This window comes from Aythya ferina (assembly GCF_964211825.1).
Source record: "Aythya ferina genome assembly, chromosome: 1".
Taxonomy (NCBI): domain Eukaryota; kingdom Metazoa; phylum Chordata; class Aves; order Anseriformes; family Anatidae; genus Aythya; species Aythya ferina.
The window spans coordinates 145,694,275-145,721,590 of record NC_140296.1 but is presented as its reverse complement, the minus strand read 5'-3'; the positions used below and the strand labels follow the sequence as shown (position 1 = coordinate 145,721,590).

The window sequence follows — 27,316 nt, the reverse complement described above, 5'->3', positions numbered from 1 at the left end:
TGTGGACAGAGAACCTCAAAGATTAAATATTCTTTGCCAAGAGAGGCAATGTTTATTTAGAATTTTTTTTTTTTTTTTGTAGTTTTTATGTTCAGTTACTACATTATTATAAGCCCTCTAAGTCTCTGACTGTGTCACATTTCGCTAAATGACTGATACCTACTTTAATTACACTGGCCTGTTGCAGACTAATTGAATTTTTGCTCCACTACAGGTTTAAGAAATCCATGTCTAATTCTAGCTCTGATGCATGGCTCCAGATATTGGTCTCAACACACTGCAGTTACACTTAACAAGGTAAAATACCTTAGCTTTGCCTATTAATAATTCACCATGGCATTAACAGAAGCCCCTATCTTATGTTAAACAATAATGTAATGTTTAACAAGGTTAACTTAATAACAGGAAACTGGGGGACTCGTCTCTGACCATGTACCTTCTGTTAAAATTATATTTAGCATCATTGGGCCAGGAAGGCTGGAATGCATAAGAAAATAGTCTCAAGCTCTCTACTTATTTTGATTTTTTAGAGAGACATTACAAAGCTTGATCATTTCAAACTTTGACCTCTTGCATGCTTTTAAAAACTAAAAAAAATAAAACAGGAACATTTGAAATGCAAGCTTTCAAAATTGCTAAATGTGACTATTTGAAACCCAAACTATTCAAAGCCTGAGGGGTAATAACTAACACAGTATAGAGAAAAACAGGCAATTATTGTGTAAATAGATTTGCAGATCTGCACTGTGAGGCATGAAAAGGTTGCACAGAAAACTATTCCCGAGTACTATGGCTTCAGCCTCTCTATCATGTAAAGCTTGATAGTAGCTTATGACTACTAAGCCTGATACCCTATAACCCAGCCCCTGTCACAGGAGCTGCTTGGAAACAGGTATGTAGAAAAAAGTGATTTTCCACAGAGGATTTTGCACATTGCTCTTTTCACTTCAGAAAGGAAGACAAAGAGATACAGAGCTGCTACTGGGTCATGGTGATAAATGTAAATTATGTTCCTTCCACATCTCATTCTTATTCCAAGATGAGTTAAAAACCAAACCAACCAACCAAACAAAAAAAAACTTCTGACAAATTTTTTGATTTTGAAACTCAGGAATAGTGCTGTTATATTTTACTATAGGGCATACTTTACTTTCATGGCAGAAACACTACGTCAGCTTCACTAAGACTGTTGCTAGATTTACTTGACATGTATGAAGTCAATTGCTATCCCATTTCTGGTTTTGAGGATCTCAAACTGTTTTTATTAATATCCTGAAATTTCATACTTGTGCTGTAGGTTACTCACTCCTTTCCTTCAGCAGACTTATCTGCTGTTTTCTGCATGTTTGCCATCTCTGCTTCCTTACCTGAGACCAGCTTTCTACAGTGAACTTATCTGAGGAAGAAAAGACTACTCTTCTGCAATGTCACCACATGGCCCAGTTCATTCAATCTAATATCATCTCTCTTCAAAACTCTTTAAATCATTGCTTGATGGTAAAACAAGCTTATGGGAAATGAAATACTCTCTAGATAGGAGTACCATCTAGTAATATTCTTAGAGAACCATGTCCTCCATCAAACTGCTGATTCCCTGGGGTGTCATGTCTGAGATTAAATCCCTCCCATTGTGCCATGCAACAGCAGAAGAATTGCTCAGTAAGAACTGCTGCATTGCAACATACCTCTGTGCAGCACAACCATATTTGATGGGCCTAAAGAAAGACCTACCGGGAAGTGTGGAGGAAGAGAAAATAAATGAAATGAAAACAAGAAAGAAATCATAAAAAAAAAAAAAAAGCTGATGACCAGACTGAGCCGTGAATGAAGAAGAAAGGAAGTAAATGAAGAGAAAGCAAGAGTCACTGCAAGAGAAATGAAGAGTTCTGCAAGAGTGTTCACCTGGGCTCTTTGAAAAATATGAATGTATTTCTACAACCTCTGGATGTAATGACAATTTACATGGTTTTCAGTTCTCCTGACACTTCCTATTGTTCAATGAAATAATTTTCATCTTTTCTGTTAGAACTGAAGTGAATAACAACACAAATGAATATTTCTAAAAATTTCTTTGAACACCAGTGCCCATTCTAACTCCTCACCTTCCTTTTCTCCAGAGAAAAGAAAAGAAAAGAAACCAAACAAACACATGATGTAAACCTCCTAAATAAAATACCCTCAATTCAGGGTATTGAATCAGGCCAATTTAAATTTTGCTTTGAACTGCTTCTTTGAAGTAGTGAAACATTTCCACACAAGTCTTATGAGGAGTAGCTAAGAGAAATGGGCTTGTTCAGTCTGGAGAACAGGAGGTTCAGGGGAGACCTTATTGCTCTGTACAACCACCTGAAAGAAAGTTGTGGGGAGCTGGGCATAGCCCAGGGAGGTGGTGGAGTCACCGTCCCTGGGGGTGTTGAAGGAAAAGTTGAATCTGGTGCTTAGGAACATGGTCTAGTGGGTGATATTGGTGGTATGGGGATGGTTGGACCAGGTGATCTTGGAGGTCTTTTCCAACCCTAATGATTCTATGGTTCAATAACAAAACAAAATACCAATAAAAAAACAAAATAACAATAACAAAAATATTAAGAAAGTTTCACACAGATTAAAAAAAAAAAAGTTTTCTGCTTAGTTTCAGTAGCTGCCTGTGTTATTCCATGCCAGCCCATGGAGACATTGATGAGCAGTCCCTTATGTTTCTTGCTTATTGAGCAAAAGTCTCAAAGCATTGAGTGACTTGAGGATCTGAAATTTCACCTCCAAAAGTCATTCAAACATTTCATTTCTTATATCCTGCTGTCATTTACTGAGACTTGATCACCATAATCTCTTTGGAGAAGGAGGTTGAAATGATTTATTTAAAGTTATACTTCATTCCCTAATTACGAATAGTAATATATTCAGTTTTTCTATAGAGATGATTTTTCACTCTGTAGATTGCTATTGCTGTTTCCTATGCTGATATTTATGGTGTGGATATTAACTTACTTCCCTCTTTCCCTGTCATTCTTTTCTTGTTCAGTTCTGCAAAAAAGCCATGATTTTAGATCCAGGACCCCTGACAATCAATTCTGTGATGGGTCTGCCTCCAAACGGTATGCGATTCAGATAATACCAGCAGGATTTAGGTATTTATCTCAAGGTAAAGCTTATTTCAGAGGGGCTGAAACCATTGCAAATTGCATTTTTTTAGGATTTCTGTATTCTTGCTTGTGATCCCTTGTGAATACAAGTCATGCAAACATACAATTGAAAGAAATTACATGAAGTAAACAGTGAAGGAGATGTGTTACTGAACTCCTGGGACCCCTGCAGCCTGGTGTCCAGAACACTATGTCCCTGCTGTCTCAGATGAGTTGGCAGAGGCACAGCTCAGCACCACGGAACAGCTGCAGCTTTCCATAGAGTCACGTCCTGAGGATTTGAGTTGTCTTTGTGTCTCCATCCCTTCCCTGCTTGCTGTATTACTAAGTGCTGACCCACATCTCCTCTCCTCTCCTTAACATGGACACTTCTCCCTCAGATATGACTGTAGTCTATGTTCTGAGACAGACCCACATCACTCTTTTCTTGTAGCTTCATTTTTTTTTTTTTTTTTTAACTTTCAGCCTAGTGCAGCACTTGGTTCCCCTTCAGCCTCTCTCACTTTTCTCATCATATTCTTCACTATTCTGCAGTTCAGATCAGTCTGTCACACTGTCACATTTTCTTAGGTTACACTGTATTGTTTTCCTCATCTTCTCATTTTTCTTTAGCTTCTTCCTTTTGCTGGCAGTGCCCAGCTCCCATTCCTCTGAATAATTCCAAATGCAGAAAGGTGAAAGGGCTCATGCAGTCTTACAGAAACCTCCTAGAGGGTCTAGCAGGAATTGATGCTGTGATGACACACTATGGTGCTATCCTCCCACTTGAAATAAATATTGGGTGATGATGAGAATAAGTTCTTCCATACAGCTTATAGAAACTATCCTTCCTAACCTTTATCTTTTTTTTTTTTTTTTTTTTTTTTTTTCTGAATTTTGCAAGAAACTGTTACTTCAGGACTGACGGTTCCAAAATCATGAGAGCCAGTTTTGCTCCTTGTTTGATGAGAATTAATACTAGAGCACTGTACCCTATATATTACTACCCTATATGTTATGTAAGAGAAGTAATGGAAATTGTTTTGAATGAGAAATGCATCAGATCTGTGAGTAGAGCATCACATGTAGCCAGTCAAGACTGAGGTGCTCTGCCAAAACTTGTGTTTGACTCTGAAGTGAATCAGATCCATCTGAGAAGAAATTCTATTTAGTAAGTAAAAAGAATGGTGTATTGTGAGGTTAGATTGAAGGGATAGTAATAGAACAGCAGAGAAGTGGCAATATTCAGTATTAGAAATGACAGTGCTGAGGGGAAAATAAAGTGGTATCCTTACCTAATTTATGTATATATAGTAAATAATTATATTAAATATAGAATGTATGTAATATATGTTCATTTTTTTCTCATAAGCAAATTACACCAACACAGCTGCTGTGCTCATTAGCAGTGGTATGACCGGGTGGGAAGGTAGAAACAGAATGGGAGGAATGAGAGGAACATCTACCTAATTTTTCTTTACAGAAATTTTTGTTTCTCAGTTTCTCTAAGAGTCTGAGACTGAACAAAGCCTCAGTGACACCACACTGATTTGAAGATGTCATGTACCCCAGTCATGTATGCTTTGTGATAATCGTTTAGAAGTGTATGGCTCAAAGGCACATTTCACAGCTTCTTGTTCTCAGTTACTCACATTATAAGACTGTGACTTCAAAGGGACATCTAAAGGAAATGTTTGGAGAAAAAAAAGAGAAAGAATGTCTATTGTGTTGTGTCACCCCCCACCTTATTTTATTTTATTTTTTCCAGTTCATGATATAACAGGCTTAGGATACTTTGGTATAGCTGCTTCTCAGTAGGTTATTTTTTCCTTCTTACTTGACAAAGAACACACAGTCAGGGAGAAAACTGTGTGATCCTAATCCACAGGCAGTCATCTTAAAGTGGCTTGTCAAAGTGCAGGCAGGTGACTTTCATAGTATAAGCAGGCTCCTTGGGACAAGCTGGAATGATGTCCAAGGTAGTGACTCTCAGGCTTTTTCACATCAGGACTCATAAAGTAAATAAGGAAAGTCTCTGAAAGTTGTTGGTGTCCTTCCAGTCTTTAGGCAACATCTTTGAGATGATGTTTCCTCCTATTTCTAGGTGCAAATGATGTTCAGTTCTAATTCAGTCAATTTCAAAATATTCAAGTTGTTTTCTTTTTTTTTTTTTTTTTTTTTTTTTTTGGAGTGGGGGAGAGATAGAGGAAGGGGAAGACAGACAATGTAAAAAACATACATACATTAGGATTAGATTTTTTATATATTTTTAATGAGTTTGGGATCTTTGTGGTTTAGTCTGAGAAATATAATACAATGATATTGAATGGTTGATACACAGAATGACACTGAATGGTTAAAACACAGACACTTTTGTTTGTAGGGAGAGGTAATAGAGAGGTTTACAGTCAGGTTAATGTTTAACCTCCTAGGTTTTCTAATGTTATGGTTAGAAAATGCCCTTTAAATTTAATTATCTGCTTCTTTACATTTACTATTTCACAAATGAACATTTTAAAATGTCAGTCATCTCTCTTTACAGACATCTATAATAATTTTGTATCCACTCATAATGATGCTGGTCATCCTAAGTAAATGCCACTCAGCCCACCATGCCATTGACAGCATCATTTATTCTCTTCTTAATTGTCTGAGGTTTGCATAATTCAGACCATGTAATTCAAGGTATGCTTTCTTCTTTACCTCTCTAAACATTATAAACAATTCAAATCTTAGCAGATTGTGATTTTTCATCTAAATGATGACCATTTTAATAAACCAAGTAGTAAAACTCTTGGTAGCTATTTTATATTGTCCTGAGAAAATAATTATTCCAGAAAAAGATCTAAAGTAAAAGTTGATTCTATGCAGTTATTAATGTTTTGACAAATAGAAAATAAATCTCCGGAAGTAACTTAGTTTGGCTTCTGCATAAGATACAATATATTATCTGAATACCTCATCTTAATACCAGCTTAATAACCTGCTGCCAGTACATTTTCTGTATTGTCATATCAGTTTCTTAGATATTTGGAAGAACATTTAACATTATTATTATTATTATTATCATCATTATTATTACTTTTGTTGTTGTTATTATTATTCCATGGGGGATTTTGTGAGGGTCTGCTGTTTCTGAAAACAGGTGCAACAGAAACATGAAAATGGCATTGGCTTGACTGTGTGATAAGGTTGGTCCTTACAGGAATAGATGGCAAGGAAATATTTATCAACACGGTATCCAATATTTATCAAAATGGTGTCTAACTTCCTGCCTCATGTTACCAGCTTACAGTCCATGCTGACTGTCATCATTAGCTAGGTGATCAATGGAGAATGACAGCACAACTAGGTAAAAAAAATGCATATCTTCCTAATTCTCATACTCCTGCATGAGATGTTTCCTGGGGGCCTGGGAACCCTCTGCTGAGATGGAAAGGAAAGAAAGACTGGTACCATGGCTGCTTTATTTGCTCCAATGGTCTTGCGTATGTTTCTAAGACTTCACACAAGAGATGTCTTATTTATTCACAGAAGTTGGAAACAGGCAAAGGACAAAAAAGGTAAGGGATGTGGAAAAATACAGCACAATTCCTTACTTACACATTACAAAGAAGTGCATTAATTCTCTCTTTTATTACCTTCATGGTAGGTATTACAAATATGTAATCCATTTAGATCAAAGATAGCATAGTTGAATTATATTACATGTGCAAATAAAGTCAAGCACCCAAAAGATGGCTTTCCCAAATAACACTATTATTCCTGGTAACAAGATAAATGTCTTTTCTAGCTACTCCTGTTGGGTCTTGTGATTTACTTTATTTATGCCCCATACTTTTACACAATCTGTTTATAATGAAACATGGCAACACAGTTCATGATTATTTTCAACTACTGATTTGGCAAAAAGACAAAGAGAACAGAACTCTTACATTTTTCCTGGGAAAATCTCTCCTTGCTGTCTTGTAGTCTTCACAGGTGAAGGTGGTTTGATGCTCTACATCAATGGCTCAGTGCTCCAGACAGTGAGAAACTGATGCAATTTGACCTGAACTAAACAGAACCAATATGCTTTAAATTCCTGTATAAATACGCATGGACTTCAAACTCAAATAGCAGTTTGAGTTTGAGGCATTCCATTGAATTTTTTATGTCCCTGTTGCCCACAGATTGAGATACCTTCTGTTCTTTCAATAGTGGGAACGAGGATGATTTCTGAGAACAAGTAAATAACAATCCAATGTATTCTGATACAAAGAGTGTATTGGTATTTGGCTAGGAATAACGGCAACATAGTAAAAGGAGGAAAAGTTCGTGGCTTTCATACTAATGTTTGGTTTTCATAGTTATGTTTTGCAGTCTCCTGTGGTCAGAAAGTGGTTTAATCTGCCCGTGTTTGCTATTGTTGGTATAAAAGTCAAGCTTATAAAGTAAATGTGGATGGGTGAGCCAAAAGCTTTTATTTTACAAGGACATCTACAGGAAGTGATGAGGTGTTTCAGATTTTACTTTCTGCAAATGAAGCTCAGAAAACAATGTTTGGGGCTTATAATCAAGCTCACAAAGGTATTGATGATAAGGAACAACAAGAAGTTTAGTACTTCATTTTAGATAAACCGTTCATATTTAGGATATGCACATATGACTGTCTTAAGCCGATGAACTCAAGAACTGTCTTAAGCCTATGAACTCAAGAGCGCTCACGGCAATATGTCATTTCTTGTTCCTGAACAGCCAAGACATGCTGTTTTGGGGCTTCACCTCTTTCATCCCCTTGGGGCCCAAGAAAGGCAAGTAGAAAGTCTCCTGGGAGAAAAAACAGATGAAAGTTTTCTTTCATATAGAACATAAAAGAAAACTTGAATGAGAGATTGTTGTGAATAAGCTATGCTTGTCTCCCCCTGTCCAGGCAGTTTAAAATCAGGACTGAGGTTTAAAAAGTGTTTTGAATGTCTGTGAGTATATTTCTAAATGCTTTTGTCAGCTATGAAAGAATCATCCCACACGATTTGGCCTCACCACTTTGAGTGGGTAGCAGTGTTCTGACTCTGATAGGTCTGTTTCCTTCAGAGTGAGACATTGGTGATACAAGGCAAGTGCTTGCAGGTGAAATTTCCTTATTTATAGAAGCCCTTTCCGTTTCCCTCACCAGGGCCAATAGGAGCACTAACAAAGTCTGTTTCTGGCAGGCACCCTGCAGGGATATCTGTGACCCAGAAGCTCTCTTGGTTTCCATGAAAATCACTCAAAAATGAACATCCATCTCTACCCAGGCACAGCCTTTCCTTGCCAGCTCAGTTCTTGAGACTGCAGTTAAGTACATCTCTCAAAATGTGGATTTACCCCTGTGTACTTTGCAACAGGAAGCCTTGGGGAAGGACCTCATTAATCAGATAGGCTCCTGTGTTCTATTCATTGAACTTCAAAGATTGGGTCTCATCCCTCCTGACATTAACATGGTTTGTCATTATCTTTGGGGCCAATGGGCATCTTCTGTCCTGTGGTTTTCTTTAGTACTTGCTAGCTTCTAATACCTTAATTTGAACCAAGCATGGTATGATGAGCCACTGTGCAATTTCACTGAATTTATGAGTGGGTTTCATCTGGGATTGTCTCTTGTACAGCTGGGCAGTGCCTTGCACAGCAAGTTCCTTACACTGTCTGAAGTCTCTTGCTATTACCGAAGTAACAATTAGAGAATAATAGTGTTCATAACTTGTAAGTCATAGCAAAGGTATACAAAGAGACGTAACCTACAAAAGAGTTTCATATGTACTTGTCTCAAACTACAAGTATAATTATAGTTCTTAAAAACATCCATGACTTGTCTATTCAGAAGATACCCATGTGCCTGTTCCTCTCATAGGGCACATGTAGAAAATCTGTGAACAAAGAGCAAATGCATCCTGATGTTAGAGATCTCTGGCATATATTTTTTGTTTGTTTGTTTGTGTTGTTGTTGTTATTATTATTATTTATTTATTTATTTATTTATTTATTTATTTTTCCCCACGTGGTGGTAAGATTCTTTTATTTTCCTTCCTTCCTTCCTTCCTTCCTTCCTTCCTTCCTTCCTTCCTTCCTTCCTTCCTTCCTTCCTTCCTTCCTTCCTTCCTTCCTTCCTTCCTTCCTTCCTTCCTTCCTTCCTTCCTTCCTTCCTCTTACAGCCTTGCCATTTTTTTTCTTATTCTATTTTCTTGGCTATCTCCTCATCCATTTTTTTATTCAAAGACCTGCTATAACACCAATACTGGCCATAGCTGCCCCAGAAAATACAAAAGGTGGTTACAGATAACAGCTATTAAAACAAATATTTTTCATGGTTTCTTAAGAAGAACCTTTACAGCCAAAGATAGAAAATCAAAACCCCACAATTCCTGAAAAGTATGATCTGTCTATCCGTGCATGTGTTTGTATGGAATGCAAATTTATATTCTACTGTAGTTTTATAATTTTATAATTCCTTTTTGTCCTCTACTGATATATTTATTGATATAGTTTATCTGTGATGCATCGTTTTACTGTTTATATGTCTTCTTGTCATAATGAACAGAAGGGGATTTGGACAGAACTGTGAATATTAGACAAAGGATAGCAAATCCAATGTATTCCAAATTATACTGGCTAATTAACAATAACCAGTGTTTCCATCAGAAAGTGCACACTTGTTGAGTGTGAAGCATCTCTGATGTCTGTTTCTCTGTATTGTTTATTTTTGAGATTCAGAGAATTAATCTGAGGTCTGTCTGTACCTAACAACGCTCTCTGTTCATAAAAAAAAATACACAGTATTTGCTTGCATTAGATTCACCTAATCTAATCTGCAAACATGCTATTTTTGTACAAGTTTGTATTCTTAAGAATGAGTTAAATATCAGGGTGATTATGAAAACAGCAGCTGACAGGAGAATATTACAGAATTTTTGTGAAGTGAGTTGTGAATTTCTGCACATCAACATTGGCAATGAAAGCCTGCCTTGGAGAGTGCTGAGAGTAGGGGTCTACTGTATAGGCTACATTACTCATCCAAACACCAGTTTCAGAGTCTGAAGTCCCATGGTATATTGCCCTGAAAAAATCAATAGGTCAAAACCACTGTGCATGCCAATAGCAAAACTTCTGTTGCTCTTGGTATGTTCAGGATTTTTCTACCAAAAAACAAACAAACAGACAAAGCAGAATCGGTATCTGTGGATAAGTCCTGGTTCATTGTTTTATTGGATCCAGAATTATATTCCTGTGTTCTTTACTGTAAACTACCATGGGATCATGTTTTCTGTTCATCACTTAGGGGAAAAGTCTTTCTTTGGTACACCCTTTGTAACATTCATAGTGTTGAACCAAGCGCTTCCTGCTTCCGAAAGATAGCACTCCCCTTTCTCACCTTAGCATAAGGTCATACAAAACTACTGAGGGCCGTGACTGTTGTCAAGAAGTTGTCAGACATAAGTTCAGGCAAAACAAAACTGCAAAGCAGAAGGCTGGGTTGAGGGTTGAGGCTCAATGTGCTCATGGGTATGCCAGAGCTGTAGATGCAGTCTACTTTGTAGGCTTCTTTTTTTCAAGAGTATTTACTGGACAATGCTTGCCCACTTTTAAGCACCTGTTGCAGATCACCTGGCTGGCAATTGCAGTTTGTTTATGGTCAAATGGATCTCTACGTATATAATCATTTTAAGTCATAAAGCAATGTGGAATCCTTAGCTGATAAAAGCATTTTGTGAATGACAGAGGATAGCAAAAACACCATAACAAAGGACATAGTAATAACAAGAACAGACGTGATAAGCAGCAGAACAACTAAGGAATAAAATTCCATCTTTGTAATTCACCTGTTCTACGGAGAAGATAGGGAGAACAGACATGCCTTTATAAATTGGGAATTAAAACTGAGGAATTAGCTGCAAGGATCAGAGCTACTGGAATGAAATGGAAATATCTCATTTACTGCAAACAGAAGTGAGAAAAATTGCATAACTACCATGGGCAAGTGTTTCTCTGAATTAAAATAAATAAATAAATAAATAAATAAATACTGAGTGAATTGGACAAAAGAACAAATAAATAACAGGAAAATATTCTGAACTCCCTCACCTCCTTCCTCCCTCCTCCTCCCCCCCACCCCCCCCCCCCCCAAAAAAAAAAAAAAAAAAGGAGAAATAATATTCCCTGTAGTAGAAACATTAGTACTAGATTCTGACTTTTCTTGTGTTCCTTTATGCTACCCCTGTGGTGTAAAGTAATGGAAAAGCTGCCAGGCAACTAAATATTCTTACCCTGCTGGAAAATCTCTGGGTGGCATAGACCTAATGCTTAAAAAACACTTAAAATATGAATAACTTCAAGATACCACAGGTGGCCACTTCTAATAGTTTAACACAAAGGGCACTAATTAAAGTCCTCTCTGTGTAAAAGGAAAGACACAAGGCAGTGGTATATATGTTTTACTCAAAATAAATAAATAAATGGAGACTACAGGAAATTTCTAAGACACTTGATGGATTGGAGATTGGGTCTTACACTTCAGTCACTGAACCCATACACAGCAGCAGAGGTAATGTAATATTCCCAGGGGCAGCTGTGCTTTGCTCTGCATCTAGCAGAGATGTCTAGTCCAAAAATATTTTTGTCCTGTTGGAGATGCATCTTAGAAAGTAATTTGAGAGCAAGCCATAGGTAGGTCCAAAATCAGGAATGGAGGATATACCATTTGATATCCTGAAGAGCACAGCACATGAGGGAATGTTAAGGGGCTTGTTCAGCATAGAGGAGAGATGGCTTTAGGGTAACCTGATAGAAGCCTGCCAGTACCTACAGGAAAGTTACTGAAAAGATGGAGCCAGACATTTTATAGTGGTGCAAGGTGGGATAATGAGAAATTGGGATAAGGTTTTAATGGGATTTAAGGAGAAATTCTTTCATCATGAGGACAGTAAAGCAGTGTACCAAGTTGCCTTGAGATGTACAGCCTAATCTCTGGAGTTTTTCAAGCTTAAATGGGTAAAATCCTGAGCATCCTGGTCTGAGTATGTCACTGACTTTGCTTTGAGCAGGAAGTAGGAAGTGGAGATCTCTAGATGCTTCTTCCACCTGAATTAGTGCCTCTGTATTTATGTGATTCTAAGATATGCTATGAAGTTCACAGGTACAATGAGTCAGGGAAGCAGGAACACATTTCGTCTTATTTAATATGGAGTCAGATAATACAAATGCAACCCACATGATTGTACATAAAACAGTGTAGGAGTCTGACAAAAACACGCTACAGAGTAAAAATGAATCAGCATAATTCAGATCCTTGGCTTAATATTCAGAGGGGACACAAAAATCAAGGCTCCCTTAGTATTGGAGCTGCACTCTAACTGTTCTAGGGTTTTCTCAGAGGTACTTACCAGCCTTTAGCCTCCATTCCAGGATATATGCTAATTCCTAGGAGCTGAAGATAACAGATAGATCACAGAATCAGAAACAGTGTCTACTTGTCCTGATTTCCTTATCTCTGACCTGTTGTTGATTACCAGTTGCCTACTGCAACAAGTCTGAAAGAAAGGGACCCTCAGGATGGATATAAAGGCCCATGGAGGGTGATTTTAAGGAGCACAGATCAGACTCACAGATCTGCCTCACTTCCAGATTTTTCCCGGTGCAAGACACAATATGAGTGGAATATCTACAATGGCAATGAATCCTTATGCTGGTGATCCTCAGCCACAAGAGTAACTCCTCAGGCACAACAGCTCACATTAAAGTAAATTGTCTTTAAGCACAGGTGCAACAGACCCTACACTTGCCCTTAGCCCTTTTTTTCTTTCCTTGCCCTACTGCAAGTTAACATACATGTTGTAAGAAAGCAAATGGGAAGTTTCTAAACTCTGCACTGTCTTCCAAACAAGCACTAGCTTATGTATAAACTACAGAAATGACTAATTTAACAGGCCTAATGGGCTTACAGAATACTGGTGAATAGAATCAAACAGCCAACCCTCTCCATCTCTATTATATTATGTGTATCTTTTCCCTCCCTTCCAAATTACTTTTATCAGTAGCAATGACAGCTGTCCATCTCTGGCCCCAAACATACAAGCCTTGAAGGACCAGCTGTTTCCTCCCTAAGTATAATGGCCTTGACATGAATGCACTCTGCAAAGATCATTTAGCTTAGATGCATTTTCCAGTGCAAAGGCTCATCACAGAACCATTGAGGTTGGTCACATACAGTTCAGCCACAGAGGCTTGCAGGAAAGTAGCCAGACTTCTTGTATTATCATGTCAACTGTTAACATGATTCTTCCGATTTTCATCCATCAACAAATTGGAAGAGGGTATACAGATTCACTCCATTTATATTATAGTCCAAAAATGATACTGATGTTCAGGGAATAGATACCTCCATAATTAGTTCAGCTCTAATTACACCAAGGGCAGATTAGAACATTTTTTTTACAGAAATATAACCTGCAAAATACTCGAGAATGAAAGAACTTGCAGGGTGTCAGGACAGAACCACTATATTAGAAGGGATGATGATTAGAAGGCATTGACTACAACGACATAAAGCTTTGAAGGAACAAGGATTTTGAAACAAAAGCAAAGACAGGTTAAACTTGTCTGGAATTAGTTTCTGTCCCTGAAAATTGTTGGTTCAACACATCACCCCTAAAACCAAAGTCACCTCAGGCACCTGAATACTAATGTCTACGGCAAGCAGCTTCTCCATTTCATTCCTCCTTCTGTCCATTTTATCTTTATCCCCCACTCTAAGTTTCTCTTACAATTCAGACTTGAAAGATCTACAGGGCCTGGGTGGTTTCTCACTCAGAACTGCACAGTGCCAAGCAGAAGAGGTCTTCAAGACACTAGAACTTCATGGCATGCCACAGCTGAAGGTACTGGATGGAGTGGGAGGTATGTTCACTTTTTGTTTGTCTCTTTTCAGGCTGGACATCTAGTGAAATGGGCTTTCCTATTGATACACAAAGCCTCTGCTTGCTGAGATCTGGTGAGATTTTGGGACACATCTCTGATGGTAGGCATTTCCATGCCTGCTTATGTAGGCATACATAACTTTTACTAAGGGAGGACAAAAATACTCAAAGATAAAGGAAAAAGCAGGGTTTGAGAAAGGAGTGAGGGAAGGTAAGAGGATTCATTTAATGCAGTGGAGCTGAGCTAAAACCTGGATCAAAGCCATGAAATGATACAATGAAGTTGGTGTGAGTCTGGCAGAACTGGCTCAAGTAAGACTGTTAAATAAGAAGTGATTCATGCTTATCATTCTACTTCTCCTTCATCTTTATGAGTGAAAGGTAAGTGAGCCCTCATTCCATACTGCTATGTTCAGTGAAACAGTAAATAAGGAAGTGTTGAGCTTCACTTGTAATATAAAGAACTGGCAAGAGCCTGACAGATTTGCAATGTTTTCCCTACAAATGGCAACAAAAACCAAGAAGCCCCCTACTTCCATCTCCATAATCTCTTCAATCCTTACATACTAGTGCCTCACCTACTGTGAAATGAGGGACACAGGCACTTTGATAAATGGATTGTAAAGTTGTTTTTCTTCACTGTAGCTTCTTTAAACACCCTCGTATTCTTATCCAATATGCAGCTTTGTAACTTCTGCCTCAACTGAATTCCCAGTGAATCACCACAAGGGGAATTCAGTCCCCCGCAGAGAGGGTTGCTGCAGAGTTGTCTCTTTTCTCCCTGTCTGGGCAAAATTAGGCCAGTCACACACAGTGTTTGATCAATTTACTGGAAGATAAAGCCTCACAAGTCTAGTTTTTAAAAATGAACTTCCAGCCTGTACCAGAGCTAGATTCTAGTATCTCTCAGCTTTTCTATGTGTTAGATATCTATTCTGCTTAAGCATTTCTGTAAGCACCATTGAATGATTATATACATTTTCAGATACATGTATAATTCAATAATATCTGGTCCTAAGCTTGAAAATAAACCTCATGTCATCAGTGGATCTGCATATGATCAGAATCACATTTCAGACTGCCCCAAAGGACCCGTGCAACATATAATATCTATAAAAGTGTAAAATGGAAGTGTTCTGGGACATTTTCATCCAGTAAAAAAGCATTGAGGAATATCAGAGGGAAGGCAATATGGGTAAAAAAAAAAAAAACAGACAGGAAAATTATCCTAGTTTTTCTAATCAGATTCTAAAAGAAGGCTTTTACCACACAACTGTGTTGTTAGTTTAATTCTCTTCTTAATATTTTAATTCATCTTTAAACTGTGGAACTAGCAAAAACATTTGCTTTCAGCTTTTTCTGAATAGCAAGAAAAGATTAATTTTGTGTATTTGCAGAAGAAGGCTAGTTAATTATTAAGTTTTAATTTTGAGGAGACATTTGAATATAATTGTAATAACAGACACTCACAAACCCGGAGAAGATTTTTCTCCTCGATGACAGCACATCTCAGACAGTGTTTTAAGAGGTCAGCTCATGACTCATCCAGAAGACAATTTACCTCATTACTTTATGCAAGACTTTTCAATACATTTTTTTTTTTTTTTTTTTTAATGAATCCTCCATAACTTAGCAATGGTGAAAACAAAGATTTAAATCTTTTTTATTTTATTGTGTACTCACAGCTAATTCTATATGTTGTACAGGTATTTTAAAATGTAGTTTCTTCTTAAATCTTTTCCACTGCACTTTCATCCTTTGTCAAAATCGCTAATATGTATTTAAATAAATCTTATATTTCACTAAACACTTTTGAAATTGCCTGAGATATTCATATGAAGAATAAAAACAAACAAACAAACACTAAGGTACAACAATTATATAAATTTTGATTTGAATGTTCCAGATAAGAAACTATAATGTTTTGCTATTCCAGTCCTGAAGAAGGGTAAAGATCATTGCCTCTAGAGGAGCTGCACCTATCCTATACGTAGACAGAAACATGCAAGGGTAACCACCACCCTTCATCACCCACAGTGTAAATGAATCTTGTCATACACTTCCACACCCCAGAAGGGGCTTATAGATTTAACACCTTGAAATCATGATCTTGGATTTACCAGATCTCATTTATTTTGAGAAAGTGGTCTCTGCAGGGCAGCTGCTGTGGGAAAAAATGTCTTTCTGTAACCTTAAGTGTTATCTAGAATGACAGCTTGCACTGGTGACTTTCTTTCATAGGAAAGCATCATGTGATCATTTTACCTGGCTTGCCTCTGTACTTTTATCACTGAAATGTTTGATCATAAATTATATTTGTTTGGAATGGTCTGGTGTATACTGAAATCTTTTTTTTTTTTTTTTTAACCAGTATTTTTATGAGGTATTCCTCCACTGCCTTCCTGAAAAAGTTAAGTTTTCAGCTGCTATGCATAGTGTATGTGACAAGCAGCCATTGGTGATGAAAGAATAGCATAAAAGATGGAGATGGGAACCTGATGGAAAGAGTGTGAAGAATGATTGTGTCTCCGTAGGGCAGAGAGAAGTTTGGGATGATTTAGTGCCAGATATGCAGTAAGGAGCCTGAACTTTCTGGAGGAGAGGAGCAAAATTATGGTAAGGAGTGGTAATCTTGGGGTGAACAGAATGAAGAAATGGTAAGGAATATGCTAGACGACAGAAGAACCAAAGTAGGAAAATAGTAGAAGACAAAGAAATCAAAACAAACCAAAACAAAACAAAACCAAGAAATAGTGCGGTAAAGCAGAGCTGAAAGCTAGAGATGTTATGTTACATATAGCAGAAGAAACAGGTCGGGAAGAAAATAAAGAGTGAGACAAAGCTTTAAACTAGATTTTAAAACTATGTTATTGGTTTATGGCTAGTTTGTACAGCTAGCAGGGTATGCTGTTATTTTTGATTATAGAAAGGGTAGTGGATGATACTTGCACAGATAAACAAATGCTTAAGTCTTTCCCTTAAATAAAATACAATAAAATAAAAATAATAAAAAAGTTAATCCCAACCCCCTAAATTATGTTATTATTATCAAGATAGTACAGCCAATTAAATAAATTAAGAATTTCTGGAATCAAAGCTACTTTCACATCCTTAAATCAGTCTGTATGTAGACAGACTCAGTGACATTGTGTTATGCAGGTTTCCAATATGTTAATACTGAGGAACAGAGCAAACCCAAGGGAGCAAAATTTAGGTATACTGGAACTAGTACTGGGAGAATAGCTGGTATTTATGTAACAAAACTCTAGGTCTATATCCAGTATGATGCTTGCATTGTAGAGACTATCAGGACCTAACTTCTCATCATTACTCATTCACAACATTTGCTGTCTTTTAGAAAAGATATTGCAAAGCATAATGAGCCACACAGAAGAAGAACAAAAATATCATAAGGAATTTCTACTTTTCTTGATCAATTATAATATGTTTTGACAACACTGGGTTAGTAGTTTTTAACACAGATACCAGCTAGACTGTGTCATCATTAACACCTCTCTTTTGCTTCAAAAGATCTAGCAGGGAACACAGTTATGGAAAAACTCCCATGAATGTCTATACATTCTGACTCATTAATTCATCCATTTTCATAACTGGTCCTCTGATGACATTTGAAAGAACTACTGAAAATATTCTAAACACATTTGCTTCCCTAAAGATTGTTTTATGCAAACTGCAGTATGTTCCATCATTTGTACCCACTAAGCTGTGCACTGACTCTCTGTTCTGTCATTTGCTATCCTCCCTGGAGATTAGCAAAGAAAACGTATTTAGCATTTGAAGACTCCACTGGGCTGCTTTCAAAGTAGGCTTTTTTTTGTTGTTGTTGTTTTGTTTTGTTTTGTTTTGTTTTGTTTTGTTTTTGTTTTTTCTTTCTCATGGCCATTTTTTCTACTCACAAGAAAAATCTTTCCTTCTGGAGCAAACTTTTGAAACACATTCTGCATGATATTCACTTTTCCTCTCAGTCTCTGCTTCCAATTTTGTAGACATTCAGGAAATTAAAAGGACAGTTCTGAGACCTGAATTACCATGGTGGTTAAAAGATGTTTAAGAATTGTCTTATCACATAGTTAGTGTTCTCTGGTTTCAGAGAGTTTTCCTTACATTTATCTACTATTTCTGCAAATATTTGTACAAACATTCTGAAGAGCTCTCTGAGTCCAGCAAAAAGACCCTAAAACCAAGAACTCCCGTCTGTCTCTTGTAACTGATAGATGTCGTGTCTCTAGTTCCAGTCCTCCATAATTAACTAATGAACTAATCCCAATGAACTAAGGCAGCTTATTTATTTATTTATTTATTTTCAAAATGATACTTGTGCCTTATATTTGTTGAACTTTCACATCATACCAGTTCTTTTCACTTTTTCTACCTGTTACTGAAACAAGTAAACTGAGGCACCAGATATCTGAGGGAATCTATTACCTGTAACCCTCCGTTATCTGCAAGTACATGGCTGCAGCATTCAGCAGTGCAAGTAGTGTTCTCTGATCACTGACCCACTCACTTAGATCTTTGTCGCATCAAATAAAAAATGCCTGGTAGAAAACCATTAGGCTAGTTCCTCCTTCCACCTCTGCAAGCCTTTCAGGTATTGTATGAGCCAGGGCTCTACCATTCCTTGTTCTCCTGTTATTGCTCGCCAGTCTGCCAGACTGTGCTGGGAGTCTACCAGCTGAAATTCCTCAACAAATCCACTGTCTACTTCTCATGTTATCTACTACTTAATATGTCAGAAGGATTTTAAACAGGTTGCCTTATCAAAGTGCTCTTTCACTTTGTGTTACATGTTCAAAAAATATTTGATTTCTGCATGGAAAAAAACTTATTGCACTTTTGTTTTAAAATCTTTTTTTTTTTTTTTTTTTTTTTTTTTTTAACACTTGGATTATTTCATTCCTTAACACTGTTATAAATACAGGAAATAGCAGAATATCAGGTTAACGTACTTCTTAAATGGAGAAACTCACACCTTTCACCTTTACCTCATCCAGATACTTTTCTAGTAGCCTCACATGACTGTGTGACAGAGACTACTTTGTTTTGGTTAAAAGGATCTGGTGTAAGTGCACCTTCAGAAGGAACATAAAATGCATCAGAAACTCAATGAAGCAAGGGAAAAAGATAGAAACTGGATCACCAGCCACCACAGTTTCTAATTTCATGGCAACACTGATGATGATATACTATGCGCAAGAATAAGCAGGCTAACTTTTTTTTTAGTGCATTTCCATGGGACATATGAGAGGTTTTATTCATTCCAGTCTAACTTTTTCTCAGTATGGTGGATTTTGGAATCAACAGAAAAGAATCCATTCTGGATGGTCTCAAGAAATTGTAGTCTGCTGCATTCATCATGTGCCTTTGAGCATTATTTCGTATTTTTCAACAATGTGGTACTGCCTGTCTTCAGAAAAATCCAGGCATTGATAATACATGCTCATTATTACTGTCAGTGCCATGTATCAGTTTATGAGGCAATCAGTATAAAAATGGAGACACATTGATATTTGAATAATGTCTGATAGTGGTTTTGACATGTTAGGAACAGCTGACAATTATCTAGGACTTCTGAACTCTGGATTTGGCCAGCACACCTAGTTCTGTTGACTTGATTTCTTGTTTGTCAGAACTACATACAAAGCTTTACAAATTGGAAATAAAATTACTTTCAATTTTTTTTTTTCTTGAAAGAGGGGAACATATATGGCAGGACATTGCAAATGAGATGTGTGATGTATGTCAACTTAGAGATTTCCTTTCTGTTGGGAAGCATAACTAAGCCTACTACCTTTATCATTTAAAATCACTTCTGCATTGAAGGTAACAGTGATGATAACTGCCTTATGGATATTTTCAAACTCGTGAAGGGTGAGAAATGAACAGTCTCCTTTTGTGATGTTTCATGAACCAACCCAGGGTTCTCCACTCTGGTATAATGAAAATAAATGATAAGAAATAAAGAAATAAAGAGTAAGGAAATTTGGAAGTTAAAGTGAAGAGAAATCCGGAAAAAGTCCTTGCCCATAGATAGGAATAAAAGCTATGCATGTGGAATGTAATCATGACAGAGGAACACAAGCCTAGATATGTCAGTACACAGTTCAATATCTGTTTGCTAGCAACAGTTACTGGTTAATTACTGGAGAACAGCAGAAGAATGGAAGAGAGAAGTTTCATAACTAGACTGGCTGAGTTCAGTAGTGGTAGCTAAGTTAGCAGCCTAATATTCAGTTTTATAATGTATAAAGATAAAGAGGTCCTTTCACAGAGATTTGTACTTCAGAGCTCTCAGTTAACACCCTAAAGCCTTTATCTCCTCTCTCTTAGGGTTCTAACCCAAGGACCTCAGCTAGGTGTCTGAAGATGTGAAGCATGAATCCCCACCATGCCAGAAAAATAATTACAGAATGGTAGAATGGCTTGGGTTGGAAGGACCTTAAAAATCATCTAGTTCCAACAACCCTGCAATGGAGATAGATGCCACCCACTAGACCAGGTTGCCCAGGACCTCATACAACCTGGTCTTTAACACCTCCAGGGATGGGGCAGCCACAGCTTCTCTTAGCAACCTGTTCCAGTGCCTCACTGGAGTGAAGCACATATGAGTGAAGAATTTCCTCTTAACATGTAATCTAAATCTCCCTTCTTTTACTTTAAAACCAATTCCCCTTGTCCTATCATTTTCTGCATGAGCAAAAAGTTTCTCTTCATCTTTTTTATAAACCCCCTTTAAGTATTGAAAGGCTTCAATGAGGTCTCCCCCAAACCTCCACTTCTTCAGACTGAACATCCCCAGATCTCTCAGCCTTTCTTCATAGAAAAGGTGCTCCAGCCCTCTGATCAACTCTGGGGCCCTCTTCTGGACCTGGTTTACATCCTTCTTGTTCTGGGGGCCCCAGACTATGTCATTTAGTCTTTGCTATCCAGTTGTATCCTAGGGAGCATTTCAGGCTCTCATCTTTGTCTCATCTTCCTTCTACGACTTATTGTGCAACATCATCTGGAAGAAACTGACAGTCAATCAAGTATGTTATAAATACTTTGAAATGAATGGTGTAAACAATATGGCAATGACACTGACCAGCCAGCCTCCCTTGTGAAATGCTTTTTATTATGTTCAGCTGCAAGTATCAGTTCTCTAATGCTGATTATTTGTCTTGTGCTGGCTTGCAAATCATATCTGCATGCACTCATGGTCTCTTGGGGATAGAGAGACCCAGCAGTGACCAGCTCATGGCAAATAAACTGTGTCATAAAACTGCAAGGGTTCCCCTGTAATTTATTCACCCAACTTTTTGTTTTGTTTCTATGGAGGAGACAACTGCAACTGGATGTTCCTCAAACACATTGCCTTGGCATGTCAGGCTGCCATGCATCACTTGTTTGAGATGTTAGAGTAGTAGCAGGGGGACTAAGGGTAGGGAATAAAAACTATAATATAATCCAAACAGTGTGCAGTGGTGCCATAGTTGAAGGTAGATATGGGAAAATGAGGTTTAACTGCTGCTTAAGAGAGCAGTGTAAATTTGCTGTTATTCTATTAGTGTAGTAAGTTACACCAGGGAGGGAGAAAGGTATATTTGTGTGTTGTGTGGGGGGCAGGGGAACAAACAAATGAGAAAAATTCAAGGCAATGCTGTAGAGGATAACAGTAGAAATTTCTATGGAAGCAGTTGCTCAATTTCTCACTCTGAGTCAAACTGAAACAAGAGGTCAGTGAACACAGTGATGGCAGCTGTGGTGACAGCTTAGTGTCTATTTCAATAAGAAGCGAAGTGACTTTGACCTGTTCAGTCTTTTGACATGAAGAAAAAATGCCTTGATTTTTAGCATTTAAACAAGTGTCTAGTTCTAGAAAGGTCAATAAACCTTTCTGGATAATGTATTTCAGAAACCCAAATCAGGCCATCTGTTTAATCTCAAATTCTAAAACAGATACTTCTAAAACTTCACAATATTTACATCTTTTAATCCTGGCACTACAGCAGGCAGAAGGTTTTTCCTATTTACTATAGAAGCTTTCCTTCTTCTTGTCTGTCTTTTGAATCATGAAAAGTTCCCTGTGAGAAAAGATTCAAGCATCCCTCATTTCATACCCTGATTGAATTATAGTTTTCACTACCTCAAAAGTTAGCTTAAAAGCTCCCTGTTGTACAACAAGTAAGTGATTAAATAAGAAAATAAGTAATTTAACTAGAAAGGAAAGAAAAACTGCACCACAATATTTACCACAAAGTACGCTAAACAATTGTTTCCAATCTATATAGTGGCTACACCAAGTTAATATACTTCTCTCTAAACATTTCAGATTGAAATGTTGTTCACCTCTTCTGCATTTACCAAGATTTATTTAGTTTACCTACTGAGAGATCAGAGACTGTCACTGTTTACCTTGGAGAAACAAAAAGATACACTGTGGTGTAGTGGTCACATGAAAGACACCCCGTGTCAGACAGAGGTCAAATTGAGCATTTATTTTGCCCCATCCCTCCCAAACAGACGGACTTTAGAGAAATTTGAAACTGTATGTATAAGAAAGTGATACAAGAAGATGGATTTTCACATCCTGCACACACAGCTGCAGAGCTCACTGACACAAGACAGGTTGAACATATGTGCTCGTAATAGGTATATGCTAAATGATCATAATACGAGGTTGCAATGTGAAGGAGGAGATGTCATGTTGGCCTTCTAACTCACTCACCTGTGTGTGGATTTCAAGTTTTAGGATAATTTCTAAGCATTCTAACTTACACAGATTTTGTTTGTTTGTTTGTTTTTCATCTTTGTTTTATTTATTTATTTATTTATTTTGTAATAGAAACTGTTCATCTCAGCATTTATTTAAAAGATTATGGTATCTCTGATAAGATTCTTTGAAGCACTATTGGACAGGACTAGAGAGAAGATTACAAAGTCATTGGGCAACACCTGTGTTCCCTTAGGCCAACAACACTGTTTGGTTAGCACAATGTGTGCTGGATCACCCATGACCATGCACATCTTTCAGCCTTTGTTACACCATTGGATCTCCCAAAGATGTAATTCTATGGAAAAAATGTACTTGCCCTCTGCATCCTTGAGTGCTCTAGGGACCTCAGATTGGTCTTACTATGAGGATGAGGCAAGAAGGCTTGAAGAAGGTAACGTACTGGCTTTGTAGCTAAGAGTATTTACACTGACATAATTGCAATTATCAAGAGTGCTGAAAGGATGTGTCCAATATATAATTTGAGGTAATGTTTGGCAATTTCAGTAATATGAATCATGAATCATTCATTAACTGAATAATGCTTTTTATTAGTTAACATTAATTTTAAGATGTTCTCTGCTATTTTATTGTGTAATTTAAGGTCACCAGCTTTATTTTATGTATATGGTCTTTTCTGAAAGTAGTAGGACTGGCTTTTTCCTGGGCGAACGGGCGGACGAGAGGTGGTCTGCACACGCAGGATCAGTGGAGGGGCATATTGGGAATGCTGGGAAAAATTGGCAGTTGGCTGTCAGCCGTTGAAGAGAGCAGGTTGCTTGTACTGTGAACACCTGTCGAAATGCCTCATCACGGAGAATCATGGAGCGTTTACTGGAGCAGCGATACGCGATCAAATTTTGTCTAAAGCTTGGTAAAACAGGCAAAGAGACTCACAACATGATTAAGGAGGCCTACGGTGATGCTGCCATGGGTAGATCGGATGTTTTTGAGTGGCACAAGCTGTTCCGAGAAGGTAGGGAACGAGTGGAAGACGACGACCGCTCCGGACGTCCTTCGACCAACAAGACCAATGAAAATGTGTCATGAGTGAAAAAGTTACTGAACCGTGATCACAGGATGAGTATCAGAATGATTGCTGATGACTTGAACATTCCTCAAACCCATGTTTTTGAGATGGTGAAAGAAAACTTAGCCATGAAGAAAGTGTGTGCGAAGTTTGTGCCGTGAGTGTTGTCAGAGGAGCAAAAGGCCAACCGGAAAGCAATCTGCCAGGATCTTCTTCATCATGTGAATGAGGAGCCCGACTTTTTGGACAATGTAGTGACCGGTGACAAGACGTGGGTGTTTGAATACGACCCGGAGAGTAAGTGGCAGAGCACAGAATGGCACACCCCAGCTTCCCCATGCCCCAAGAAAGCATGAATGATCAAATCCAAGCAAAAGTCCATGCTCATTTGCTTTTTTGATCGACATGGAGTCATCCACAAAGAGTTTGTACCACCTGGACAAACAGTTAATGCAGTTTTTTACATGGAAGTCCTCACAAGACTGCAAAAACGTATTGCTCATGTCCTCCCAGCCATCGCCAACAATTGGCGACTGCACCATGACAATGCGCCAAGCCACACAGCGTTCCGCATAGTGAAGTATCTTGCCCAGCACAAGGTGGCAACACTGTCTCAGCCCCCCCACAGCCCCGACTTGGCCCTGCCAGACTTCTTTCTATTCCCAAGAATAAAATCGATGCTCAATGGGAAGCATCACGCATTGGTAGAGGTGCTTCAAGAGGCCGTGATGAGGGAGCTAAACAGCATTCCAGTTCAGGCGTTCCTGGAGGCGTACGAAAACTGGAAAACTTGTTGGCAGCAGTGTGTAGATGCGGAAGGGTGCTACTTTGAAAAATTCTAATCATTTGTTCTATTCTTATGAATATTTAAAAAAAAATAAAAATGAGTCCTACTACTTTCAGAACAGACTATGTATGTTATAATTACATTGAGATTTATATACAGTTCTCACTAAACACAAATACATTATTTGCTTTAGTTCAAACTGTTTTTATACTTGAAAAAGAGCCTGTGGGAATGGTGGAGTCTTACTGGTGCAGCCTGTGATGTTTTCCCTGTTTTATATGAAGTACCATTCCTTTGCTCACAGATCTGAGAGACTGAAAGCTAAGATATCAGAAGATGCAAAGTGCAAAGAGGATGCAAAGTTATTGATACATCTGCCTGCTTGATGTTTCATACCCTCTTTGGCTGTAAATTGGCATGCTGTATTAAAGATAGTAGAGTCTTACCGGCTTTAAAAAAGGTGACAATCTGGCTTTAATCAAGTCTCTATTCCCCAGTCAGTAAATTTCCAGGCTGTCAACACTCCTTCAGACACTGATAACTTCAAATTAATTGCAGTTCTTGCTGGTTGCTCAATCAAAGATTCCAAAGATTATGTGGCCCCAGAATATGTTCTCATTGTGTTGTTGTAGCACAGAACAGAGGGGCTCAGGCAGAGGGGCTGATCATTTCAGAAGTCTGAACAGAGTATCTTTTTTCTGCATTTACTTAATTTCTATTTCTATTCCAGCATATCCAAATAAATAATTGAGAAAGTTCCCTCTATTTTGTATAGTCTCATAGTTTCCATTTTAGTTGTATGTGATCTCTCTTTCTCCAGAGATAGTCAAACCCACACTTTGTCAACAGAGGAATGAAGGCAAAACTCCAGCTTCTCAAGAGAGCACTAAGACATCTTTAACTGCATAATAATTGATGCTTTTATGGAGTTCCAGATCATTTACTGATATCGAACACTTCAGTGGCTTAATCCTTCCTCACACAATGTGGAGACAAATAATAGCTTGATAGACTTCATCATTCACGAAAGGCAGAGCAAGCAAACCAGCATGAAAATATTTTAATTATATTTTGTCAGAAGGATATCACAGAACATGGAAACACTTTTCCTTCACTACTTTAATTTGGGGAATTTATACAAGTCTAAATTTGTTTATTATTAAAAATTGCACTTGGGTTTAAGGAGCAGGACTTCTAGGTGCTAAGAAAAAGAAGCAGGATAGGATCAAGTATAAGAATGAAGACTGACAGAACACCACAGACTTCTGACAGCAATTCATTGTCTGAGATCAGGCTTAGAAAGAAAAACCTCTTAGAAAACAGTAAGTATTATTGGAAAGAAAATGTTATATTTCATTAGCTCTGTTTTGTGCAAAATTAATATAGACTAAGAGTGTGCAGTAACACTGGATGAATATCAGAGGGAACACTTTATTACAGCAAAACTTTACATTAATTGATATTATCCAGACATCTAGATTTTCTCCAGACTTTTCTCCCTAGATTTCCCAAAATACACTTCTAAACGACAAGCAACCAGAGGTGCAAATATATGGCATCTGATATTGATTAAGAGTGCAGAAAACACACATACAATGTATGTATTTAACCAAAGAAAAAGTTTTGTCATAAATAAAATTTATTTGAGTTGAATGCGAGCTCTCTAAAGTCCACTGTGCTGCAATAGGTTTTGGACTGGGATCTTATAAACATTTGTATGATAAAATAAAGCATACTGCAAAACGAGTTTGCTGGTCATTAGAATGCTTAACTTTTGCTTCTGAACATATTATATATATATATATATTTTTTTTTTATGTGGTACAAAATAGCACTTGTTAAGGTTCGTAAAAACTTCTTTGTCTCCAATGCAAACTTAGTATTGTTTTTATGCATGAGAATTTGTTACTGGTTATCTTCTAACAGTGTGTCATGGTAAGTGCTGTGACAGAGAATCACCAATATTAAACTGGGGCAAACAATATAAGCAATCTTTCTAATCCTTCCTTCCTTCCTTCCTTCCTTCCTTCCTTCCTTCCTTCCTTCCTTCCTTCCTTCCTTCCTTCCTTCCTTCCTTCCTTCCTTCCTTCCTTCCTTCCTTCCTTCCTTCCTTCCCTCCTTCCCTCCTTCCCTCCTTCCCTCCTTCCCTCCTTCCCTCCTTCCCTCCTTCCCTCCTTCCCTCCTTCCCTCCTTCCCTCCTTCCCTCCTTCCCTCCTTCCCTCCTTCCTTCCTTCCTTCCTTCCTTCCTTCCTTCCTTCCTTCCTTCCTTCCTTCCTTCCTTCCTTCCTTCCTTCCTTCCTTCCTTCCTTCCTTCCTTCCTTCCTTCCTTCCTTCCTTCCCTCTGTCTCTCTCTTTCTCTTTTTTTTTTTTTTCCTTGCCAGTTTTTGTTACAGACTGTAGAGTCCCTGTACTGTTGAAGTGGATTCTATTGAAGGAATAAAGATGAGAAGTACTTAGCTGGCATTTGGTGCATGCTGGAAAAGGTCAATAGTTTGTTTGCCACCTTGGTTGCCATTGAATGTCTCAGACTGAGAATTAAATAAGGCATTTCCAAAAAGTGCTTAGAATTTGCTTTATTCTGTTGCCTTGTAAAGCCTATAACAAAGTACTCTTGGCATTTATAGTAGCACAGTGGTGGCAGGACAGTCTTGAAATTCTTCCCATGTTAAAAGCTCT

At 37.8% G+C, this 27,316-nt stretch overlaps 1 protein-coding gene across 12 annotated transcripts in view; it reads right to left on the bottom strand.

Moving 5' to 3' along the window:
• Window positions 1-27,316, bottom strand: part of CHRM2 (cholinergic receptor muscarinic 2) — a 118,411-nt gene that overhangs the window by 18,703 nt on the left and 72,392 nt on the right. For 6 of the 12 annotated variants that reach the window (XM_084506762.1, XM_084506752.1, XM_084506758.1 and 3 more), the window contains one exon: window positions 7,058-7,178. The exons of 4 other annotated variants lie outside the window; for them this stretch is intronic. The gene's annotated coding sequence lies outside the window, so the exon portion shown is untranslated. The remainder of the gene's footprint in view (window positions 1-7,057; window positions 7,179-27,316) is intronic. 2 more of the 12 variants (XM_084506759.1, XM_084506761.1) reach the window with 1 other exon arrangement.